Source organism: Rissa tridactyla, chromosome 5 (assembly GCF_028500815.1).
Source record: "Rissa tridactyla isolate bRisTri1 chromosome 5, bRisTri1.patW.cur.20221130, whole genome shotgun sequence".
Taxonomy (NCBI): Eukaryota; Metazoa; Chordata; class Aves; order Charadriiformes; family Laridae; genus Rissa; species Rissa tridactyla.
The window spans coordinates 37063776-37075109 of NC_071470.1; positions in this window are offsets into that span (position 1 = coordinate 37063776).

Consider the following 11334-nt stretch of genomic DNA (forward strand, 5'->3'; position numbering starts at 1 on the left):
CATTTCCCTAAGAAACATTGCTCAGCTGACAGGCTTTGGTATTCCTTCATTGTCCTATGTATTTTCTTTGAACAATATTTAATCTCAGAAGTTGACAGTGTAGACACCTATGAGCAAATCATCCTAAAATGCCTTCATAACCAAGAGAGAGAAACAGGCATTTCCGAGGGCTCGGTTAATCTCACATATTTCACGATTATATGTTAGGACATAATGAACTGGAGCTCAGCTGTACCTAGCAGTGTCGTCTTTGACTGCAAGATTTATGCATCCACATTAGGCCAGATGAATGTGTGCAATTTCCAATCTTTGAAAAAATAAATCTGAAAACACAGCAATCCTGTATGCCCTGCATCCGCATTCTTCAAATGGAGATTGTGTTAGTATTTAGATAAACCAAGTAATTACAGGCACATCAGCCTGACACTGGTTCTGAGGAAAATAATGGTTGACACAGGATATAGCAGATATAGGAAGGCGCATTTACTTCTGAAAGCAGATCCTATCAAGCTAATTTCATACATTCTTTCATGAAATTGCACATTTGGTTCATTACAGAAGTTCACAATGTCAGTTTTGCATACTGAGATTTCTACAAAGCATTTTTCATGGAATCACACACCATTTGGGTTAAAAAAAAATAATAATCAGAATAATCTCTAACTCACAGAAAAAAATTTTAACATGTTGAAAAACAGCTGGCCAGTAGCCTGCTTCTTTACTGAAATGCAGATGTACGTGAAGAACCATCGCTGCAAGGATGCGCTCTAACAGAAAGCTGCCCTTGTTTCTATTACCCATACTTATTTCCTGAGACCCAACGTGAACATTTCTACTAAAGCTGTGCTCTGTAAACACACCCTAGAAGCCATTTGAGTTAATGACACCAATGGCATATTGCAATGCTCCATTTACATGGTGAAGGGAACACGGCTCGCACTGGGCAGTGGTCCTCAGAGATACCTGCTAGTCACAGGCAAAGCAGGATCAAGGAGCTGAAGAAAGTGTCAGTCCTAAAGGCTATACTTTGACAAAGGGGTCAGCATCCAAGAAGTGGGTCTTTTAAAGGCATATATTAGGTAACTCTTCCAGTATGCACACCCTGGTGGATCTTGCCTATAATACTGCAACTGAAGAATGCAGTAAACCATCATGTTGTTAAAATTCTACCAGGTAATAACATATAAGACCTTAAAGAGATTCATTTTTGATGTCAGTGTGGCTATTCTGATACTTCAAAACAGACCTAGTTGGAAATAGATTGTTAAATTTCTCTTCCACAGAAAAAAGTTTTGGTTTACCCCCCCTCACCCCCACCATAGAAAGCTTTGTTTGATTTAAAATTTGACAGCAGGAAGATCAGTTGCTGACTGTAATCCTTCAATGCCTCAGTATAGATTTTTCTTACTGAGAGTGGAAATAGATTTGGTATTTTGGGAAACTATAGTTATTGGATTTTTTCCCTAAATGAAATGTTCAGAAAATATTTATGAAATAATGTAATAATTCCCCCCACCCACCCCCCCCCCCCAAAGTAAATACTGACAGTTTCCTAGCTATGTCTTTTGGCTTTTCTTATATTTATTTTAAGGTGGAACTGACAGAAGAGAGGGATGATTTTGTTTAAGGATAGTGTATAAAAAGGAAGAGGTTTCCTCTCAGTTATAGCACTGCCCTTCTAACTAGGAAGACACGGAGCACAAAAATCTTTCAAGCCTTGGATATGTTCTATAAACTAAAAACTTCATCAATAGCTCTTAGAATCTTATTGCAAAATTAGTCTTCATTTCTGTGGCAGAGGTGTTGATATGGCACACCATTTGAATAAAGTATTATTTCTTGTCCTCCAGAAAAATTAATATCCAGGCTCTGACCAATACAGGCCAGAGATTGTTAGATGGAAACTAGAACTACCAATGGTTTTTCTTGCAGGGAGCATCACAAGTCTTCTTCAACTGTCCTAGAAACATAAAGAGTGGCAAAAAGGTCCTCAGTTTCCTCTGAACTGTTACAAAATACAGAAATCAGATTGTTTCCAGACTTCATTTTCTCTTCCTATCTGTACATTTCCCCTGCTTGACATTTAACTCCATTGATGTCAAGGTGCTCTGTGTTTCAGGAGTTATTCTTAAATACCACTTTAACGCAGACATGTACTCATTAGTAACACGGTTCTCTGATTTTCTCAGTTTTATGATCAAATACAGACAACACTGAGCCTTCTACTTGTGGTATGCTTGTGTGTGTAGGCTTAAATGCCTGCAGCAAGACCTCTTTCGATAAAACCAGAAATCCTGGGGAAGTCACAGTGCAACAATGAAAAGATATGTGCTTGAGGACAGACGCAGTCAACATTTAACCCTCGGCCATCAATTTTTGATTAAATGTTCTACTTGTGCTTGCATAAGATTGTTTGTCAGGATCTTATTATTTAGAATTCTTCATGAGACTTCATCAAATAAATACAGTTTCTTGCAGTTTGAATACCTTAGAAGTTCACCAGAAACTTTAGCTTGTTTAGTGCAGGGGGGTGTCTTTTTTTAGCTTATGTGAACTCACTGACTCAAATAGCCTGCTGCTAAAACCAACGCTGTCTGAACATGGGACCATATTCTACTACTAGCCTCAAGAGAAGTCTCACAAATTTGTATAGATGTACAAGTTTACAAATTGAAAAAAAAAGTACACAAAACTGAATCTAGTTGAATATCAGCAGTTAGCCCTTTTCCCTGGAGAGGGGCTCAACAACAAGGTCAAGTAGTTTCTCAAGTTGTTTTACGCATAGGGAATTCAAAAGCCATAAGACTCATGGAGTTGGTGATCCCTTTAGAGAGGGTTGCTGAATATGTTGCCAGAAAAAAAGTCAGGGCAAGCATTTTGAACATACTCTGCATGCCAGGGATCCCTGCCACAGTGCAAAACAATCCTTCAGCTACTCCTACCTAACAACTTCCCACCTCCTTACTCTGGTGCTTCTTTGGCTTCTTGCATAATACGAATTAGTCACTAGGTGACTTAAACTTAAAACACAGTTCTCTGCCCAGTAAGAGCATGCAGCCAAGCTCCAGTGGCCAAGCATTCCCATGGCTGCCTGTGAAAGAAGCTCAAGGAAAACCTGGACTAGCATTTTAGATTTTATTAAAAAAAAAATAATTTCATTAAAACTGCAACAAGATTCCAAAAAGGTATGATCTGGCATTGATTGATATTAAACTGATTAAACTAAAGAAAGAAACCTTCCCTTCTTTAAATTAAAACAAAACAAAAAAAAAAACCCAAACAACCACTGCTTGTGGAAAAGATGTCCTTGCTAGTGCAAGTGTAAATCTGGGTCAAATCACTATTTTTAGAGAAAATAGATGTATAAGAACAAGATTTTTATTCAGTATCAGCATATTATAAGCTAAGATAATTTATGACTGAAAAGTCATTGTGACAAAATAATTATAGGACATTTTTGCTAAAGAGAGGGTATTTTGAATTTTCTTCTGTTTAATTTGTATACATAAGCAGTATAAAGTCACTTTAATGTTACTACACAGGACAAGAATACACAGTTATGAAACAAAATGATACACAGTTTCTTAACAGAACCTCAGGCAACGATAATTAGAATAAAAGATGTTTGTGGCAATTTCAAATAAATTAATATAATCTCCTGCTAAAATTCTTCATGGGGGGCTGCAGCATTGGTGATAGGACTCATTGCTTTAGTATTAGCCATTCTTTGCTGGCACCTAATGTGCCAATATATGGATTTTAAAATAAAATTAATTGTAGCTAGAAGATTTTACGTAGCATATTTCTGAGGTTTGTATTCATTGATATGTATGTATGACTTCAGAAGTGGGTTCTTTGCGATTTCTTTAGCGCTTATTGTCAAATTTAAATTGGTTTCTGAAGTTTTGTCAGGCAGAGAGCTTCTGTGCTCAAGTGGCCTCATACAGGCATACAGTCAGATCATGCAGGTTAATGAGGCAGGCAGACAGAAGTGAGAATAAAAGCAAAGCAAATAGGTTAAACAAACCTTCACCGAGATTCGTGCTGTTATACACAGGCTGCTTCTGGTACCCAACCTGCTCAGCCAGCTCTAACGCTCTATGTACTGCAATCACGGATCTATTCTGAACACACAGACCAGGCAGCACGAAAAACTTCAACATAGCAAACTTGATCACAAAAAGCAACCCCAAACACCTCCATTCAAAATAAAAGTTCTGAGCGTTTTGAAGAGATCAGGTAAACTTATCTTCCACCACTACTTTTCAATGATGGTCTGGTTTTCCTCCCAACTTCTACCACCAGTTCCCACATCTGCCAGTCTTCTGTTTATTTTTCAGGCAATCTGACATTTCAGGAAAGCTTAGTTCCGCCTCCAAATCCAACTTAACCCGAATAATTGTGTTAGATGCTCCAGTACTGTCTTTTATGCCCTGCTTGCAGAAAACAACCCAACAGTTTATTGTTATTCAGCATACACGTTTCCATACTGCAGACCGCAAGCAAGTTTTGGGAGTCTTACAACCAAAGGCCCTAGCCTAGAAATGGAGCCAGTCAAGTGACTACAAGAAATATACCAGCACTACAGGGTCTGTCTGTCCTTATGAGAGATTAAAAGCCTAGGAAAAAGAGATTTAAGGGCAAAGGAAGCTCTTGCTAAGAGGGCCAATGCTGAGTAGTTGGTTCCCATAATAAGAGTTGTGCCATGAAGGGAACAATTTCAGTTCAGTAGGATACATATGTCCCCGTCACATAAAACATAGAAACTAGTCTCTCTCATCAAAGCCCACTTGGAGAAATTGCACCTTGACTGGGCATCAACGACATGCAAAGAAAAAAAAAGAAAAAAAAGAAAATCCAACCCCCCAAAAACCCAACAGAGTGAGGGAAAATACAGTCCAGTTTCAAGCTTAAAATATAGCCGGGAAGTGAAGGGTGTCCCAAAAGTGTAGGGAATTGTTGCAGAGAAATAGTAGGCTCCTCTCTTCTGGCTTTATGCTGCTGGCTCACAGTGGGGAGCCCCTTAGGTATTTTTCTGGACTACCCCAACGAAGTTACTCTCAGGTACCCCAGCAGCAAGCTGAACAAAGTAGTTTAGCAAAGAGGGTCTCAAGGGCCACTGCTGAGTGCATTATAACAAGATAACACACAGAAAGCTATTAGCCCTTTGCTCAATGTAATCACCATAGAGTATATAATCCAGAAGGAACATTTTGCTTTAATAAATAATGTTTTGAAGATGGTCTAGGATAGCCCTGCTTTGGGCAATCATAATTCACATACCTGCAACAGAGAGCACATCTTCACCCTACAACAATGCATGGGGCAGAGACCCTCAAGGCAGCTTTGACTAGACAGAGAAATGCTGGGAGAAGTGGTGGGCAGAAGCAGATCCTTCCTGGAGAAAGGGGAAAATCAGGATCCAGAATGAGAACAGAAGAAAGGGGAAAGACAAGGTAGCAGGGAGCACACAGTTCAGAGAAGGGCACCTGTGCATTGCAGGTAGCATATGTGCAGTCCAGGCATTGAAGGAGGTGGGAAGGGAGATTCTCTGAGGACTGATTCTGCTGCCAGTCAGAAAGCCAATGATTGATGGAAACTAAGCCCAAATGCAAGGAACCAGCTGAAATAGTGCAGTGGACAAAGGTAAAGTTGTTTATATTGACCCCTTTTTTTTTTTATGACGCTCCTGTTTGCTCAAGACTCTTTTGCATTTTGGTTATGTTAAAAAAATATTATGGCAAATGTCTTTTACGGTTGTTTCGATCTCCTTTGGAAAGAGTTGTATAGAGAACAGACATATAATTTCTATATTGAAACCCTGAATAAATTGGGCTTCTCTCAGCCCAACTAATAATGCAGCTTCTTGAGGTTTTACTTGCATAAAACAGGACCATAACGCAGTTATACTGCTTCCGGTGTCAGATGTAACTCGGGCACAACCAGTTTGGTTAACTCCAAGTCATGGTCTGTGGCACAAGATAGACACAGTCTCAGAAAACAACACAGAAAATAAAGAGAAACCAGGCTAGAGCCTGTACCCATCTGAATGGTGCAAGATGAAGATCCATGACAATTTCCTGTGTCATTGAAACCTTTGGGCTATAAAGGCACTTGGTCCAAGCTTTCTCTTGCAGAAACGTGGGATAAAGGTGTTTGACAGCAACCTTTCCTGTACCCCAGGCTACTGAAGAAGCCTCCCGATGCTATCACAGGTGGGTATTATAAGATGCCCACACAATTAGGTTAACGTAGATAATGATGCTTCCTCCTGAACACAAAATGCTCGGGCAGGGGGAAGGCAGAGAAAAAAGAAGTCATATATACTTGAGACAAAATGCTAGTGAGTTTTAAACCCATAAAATCATTAGTAATCAAGTATTTATTTAAGCAAGAACAGAGCTTTCAGTAGCTTGACTGCAAACCTAAAAGCCCATGGCTTTGGCAGGAGTGAGAAGAATCTGAAAGCAAAATATTAAAAAGTAAGGTTCTTTGAATGATTGAATTAATAACATCAAAAAGACTTCTCAAATAAGAAACACCAATCCTGAAAGGAAAAATAAAACTTCTCTGCAATCTAAAATAGGTCATCAATAATAAGTGAAATTCACTTTTGAATGAGTTCTGTTAGCTCGTTTTTTCCCTGTAGAAATGCTGTGACTGCAGGTCACTTGCTATGAGTAACCTTTGTGATATCACAAAAAGATGCATTCTGCTTTCCAGCTCAGCTATATCTAACAATCTCACTACAAGCCTTGGAAGCCCCTACCATCACCTTTGCAGCAAACAAGTCCACATACCAAATAGATTAACATGAAAGTCTTCCTTGCCAATAGCCATACCTTTACCACACATTCTTATACAAGAAGCATCTTTCATTCAACTAAGTAGGCTTTTACCGGGGAAGCCATTAAATTTAATGGGAGGCATAACTCCTAAATAAATCCATCTCTTAGCCAAGGCATCAGGAAACAAATGCCAACTTACCCTCTGCAGTATGCGAGGTTCTCTAAGACATTCCCACATCAACTTCAGCATTTCCATTTCTCTTTTCAAGTTTAATTTATGTCCTCATTTCCTACTGAGCTGCACTAAAGCAATAAGCCTTGACGAGGAGGGCATTATCTTAGTATGCCCAACACATGATGCTCTACAGGTCAATTACAAGGTCAATTAACAAACCATATTCTCAGTCCGATGTTTTTGGTAGTAAGAAGAGTATCAATTAGCAGGGTTTGGAACTGCCCTAGTAATTTTCTTTTTCTTTAAGTCTGAAAAGCATTTGAGAAGGAAATTAAGAAAAAAAAGTCATTTAAGTAGTGATTTCTTCACATCTTCATTAAACCAAGGCCGTCACTTCTGAAATGGAGACAAATGTCAGTCTTTTACAGTTATGTTTGAGTCTAGAGGCAGCTTTCTGCTTTATCTTTCTGCAGCTGAAGGAAAGAAGTTAAAAACTATTGTGACTATATCTAGTTATACACAACTACATTGCATGGGAACATGAGTCAGGCCGTTTTTTCTCAATATCTAATTTATATTTTCACCTAGATTAGTCTGGCCAATGCAACTACTAGTATGAAAATCTTTATCCATGAAGTCAGTTTACATGTATCATGTAATTTCAGGCGTAGACTTGAAAATTTTCCATAATCCACAAAATTTGTATCTGGAAAATTTAAAATAGTTTGACTTTGAAAGATGGTGATCAGAGTGTATCCCTTTAGGGAGATGAGTTGCCTTATGGTAGATCTGATATCTGATTTTCTGAGGAAATAGGCATTTTTTATTACTCTAGCAGATCTTTGAGGTGACTGTACCTGTCCATTTCCTATTTTATCTCAGGATTATTTTTTATTTTCAGGCTTCATTACAGAATGACTTTTCAGAGATGGTAGTGCAAAATGCTTTTTCTCCTTCTCCTCCCAAAGATACTGATTTGAAAGTTTTCAAGGTACGACGTATAATGGCTTTGACACAAACACTGTCATACAGATATGGACTATAACCCCCTTTTCATGACTTTCTTAAAAGTAAAGAAATTAGAAAAATGGTTGCTTTGATTGTGCAAAACACAAATACCAGCCCTAAAATTTTAATAGGTGAAACAGTTATCCAAGTCCCCTTCAATCATAACTCTCCAGTGTTCCAGTCCTTTAAATGAGCTCACCTGTCCATAACATTTGTGTTTACACTTGTGCTACAGCTTCTTCATGCTGAAGTGATAAAAGTATACCCGAAAAAGAGAAAGAATAGGTAGAAATAGATCAATCAAAGCAGGGAAGAAAATTATAAAGAAATAAAGAAAGAGAAAAAGCAACCAGCAAGGTCTTACCCCATACAGCTTTTGTGAGTCAAGACAATACCCATGATTTATGAACTTATATCACTTCTTTCCCTTCCTGTAGATATTTCTTTCATACTGTGTACATGCAAAATAGGTGACAAGATGTTGCATTTTTTTCACCACTTAATCATTTGACAAGTCACTGTTGTAGCTAAAAGAAAAATAAAAATGATTCCTATGAGCAATAGAAGCACCTGAAGATGAGCACACTGAGAAAAGCTAAAATATCTTCCTATGGAATGGTGACTAATATTTAATGTGCAATGTAGCTGATGTGTAAGATACGCGTAGCACACACTATGATCTCAGGCAAGGATTGTTTCCACTAATCCACATAAAGATAATCTGTAGTTTAAACTGCTTCCAGTGAAAGGGACCCCACCATAGTGTGTGAGATCCAGCTAATGCGATTTTTGAGATATCGCTGTCAGTGAAGCGAGATTATAAATTTCTCCCCTGCCCTTCAACATACACAGTTGTGTGAGCACCCAAGTCAGCTTAGATCAGGGCACTAGGGAAAACTGGAGGAGCTTTTCTTCATGGCGTGAATAAATGGCTCCCTGAAACACCACTGAGCTTCTCCAAGCTCTTAGCTATGCATATTGCAGATTGAAAACCCTGTCTTAAGGGACAAATGAAACCAAGAGGCACATGGGCTTCACATATCTCTACGACAGAGTCTAGTGAACTTAACTTATTCCACAATCACGGCCCAAATAATGTATCTTCCTTATGGTCTCAGGTGTAGACCAGGGCCTAATTGATAATGAAAACTGTATATGACAACGAGCAAGGTCTCTGTTAGCTCCTGCAGGTTCCAGACACTGGACCGTGTAACATTGACTAATGCTGGGCAGTACCACGGCTGACAAGCTAATGGAAACAAGGAGCCTATGGTTTAACTGACAGACTTGACTTCCATATAGCCAAAACCAAAATAAAAAAACAAACCAAAAAAACCCCAAGCCCCAAAGTCATATATATGGATACATATGTATGTATGCGTATATACATAGATATATACAATTAAAAATCAGTCGTTGTAATCTTTAGAGATCTTAAAAACACAGTACATCCCATACAGAGGGTCTTGTGACATCCCTGTGATATTCCAGCTAAATAAAGGCAACGTCTGCTTCTGGGAAAGTAGAATGCTACTCAGTAGATTGCTTGGCAATCTAAATCTCTGTGTATCCTGGGAATTTTTGTGTGTGCATTCATGCACACAAAGTACATATAAATAAAACCAAACACAATTAAAGAAAAAAATCATCAAATATCTTAAGAGAAATTAAGATTTTAAAAATTTGATTTTTTTTTCCATTTATCCTCCTGTTAACAGCCAGATCTATGTTTCAGTGGAGAGACAGAACCATTAAGACAACTTAATATGATCTTCTGGAAATGTAGGCCAAAGAATATTTTTTTTCCTAATTTCTGCATGAAAACTTTCAGGAAAAAAAAATAATCAAATACATCCTTCTAGCAAAGTCATTACCTCTGAATATTATAGGAGGCTTTAAAAACATTATTTCTCTTTCTTCCTTGTATTTAATTTTTAGCAAGCTGAGGTAAAGCAGGTAAGTATAAACATTTCACATTCTGCAAAGATGTATCTCTTTTCAAGGCCATTATTATGCAGGAACTGAGTGCTGAGGGAGCTGGCAGATGTTATTGTGAAGCCACTCTCCATCAGCTTTAGAAAGGTCATGGAGAACAGGAGAGGAGCCTGAGGACTGGAGGAATGCTGATGTCATGCCAGTCTTCAAAAAGGGCAAGAAGGAGGATCCAGGAAACTACAGGCCAGTCAGCCTCACTTCTGTCTCTGGAAAGGTGATGGAACAGCTCATCCTGGATGTCAGCGCTAGGCATGAAGAAGAAAAGAAGGTATTGGGAGCGGTCAGCATAGATTCACCAAGGGGAAATCATGCTCGACCAATCTGATAGCCTTCTACAATGTAATGACTGGCTGTGTGTATGAGGGGTGAGCAGTGGATATTGTCTACCTTGACTTCAGCAAGGCTTTTGACACCATCTCCCATAACATCCTCATAGGTAAGCTTAGGAAGTGTGGGTTAGGTGAGTGGGCAGTGAGGTAGACTGGGAACTTGGTGAATGGCAGAGCTCAGAGTGTTGTGATTGGTGACACTAAGTCCAGTTGGAGGCCTGTAATTAGCAGTGTTTCCCAGCAGTCAGTACTGGGTCCGATCTTGTTCAATGTATTCATCGGTGACCTGGATGAGGGGACAGAGTGTATCCACAGCAAGTTTGCTGATGATACAAAACTGGGAGAAGTGGCTGATACACTGGAAGGCTGTGCCGCCATTCAGTGAGACCTAGACAGGCTAGAAAGTTGGGTGGTGAGGAACCTAATGAAATTCAACAAGGCCAAATGTAGGGTCCTGCACCTAAGGAGGAATAACCCCATATATTGGTACAGGTTAGGGGCTGACCTGCTGGAAAGCAGCTCTGTAGAGAGAGACCTGGGAGTCCTGGTGGACAGCAAGCTGACCATGAGTCAGCAACGTGCCCTTGTGGACAAGAAGGCCAATGTTTTCCTGGGGTGCGTTAAAAAGAGCATGGACAGCAGGTTCAGCGATGTTATCCTCCCCTTCTACTCTGCCCCGGTGTGGCCACATCTGGAGTACTGTGTCCAGTTCTGTGCCCCTCAGTTCAAGAAAGACAGGAACTACTGGAAAGAGTCCAGCGGGGGGCTACAAAGATGATCAAGAGACTGGAGCACCTCTCTTATGAGGAAAGGCTGAGAGACTTGGGTCTGTGTAGCCTGGAGAAGAGAAGGCTGAGAGGGGATCTTATCCATGCTTATAAACATCTAAAGGGCGGGTGTCAAGAGGATCGGGCAAGACTTTTCAGTGGTGCCTGGTGACAGGACAAGGGGCAACAGGCACAGGAAGTTCTATCTGAACATGAGGGAAAACTTCTTTACTTTGAGGGAGACAAAGCACTGGAACAGGCTGCCCAGAGAG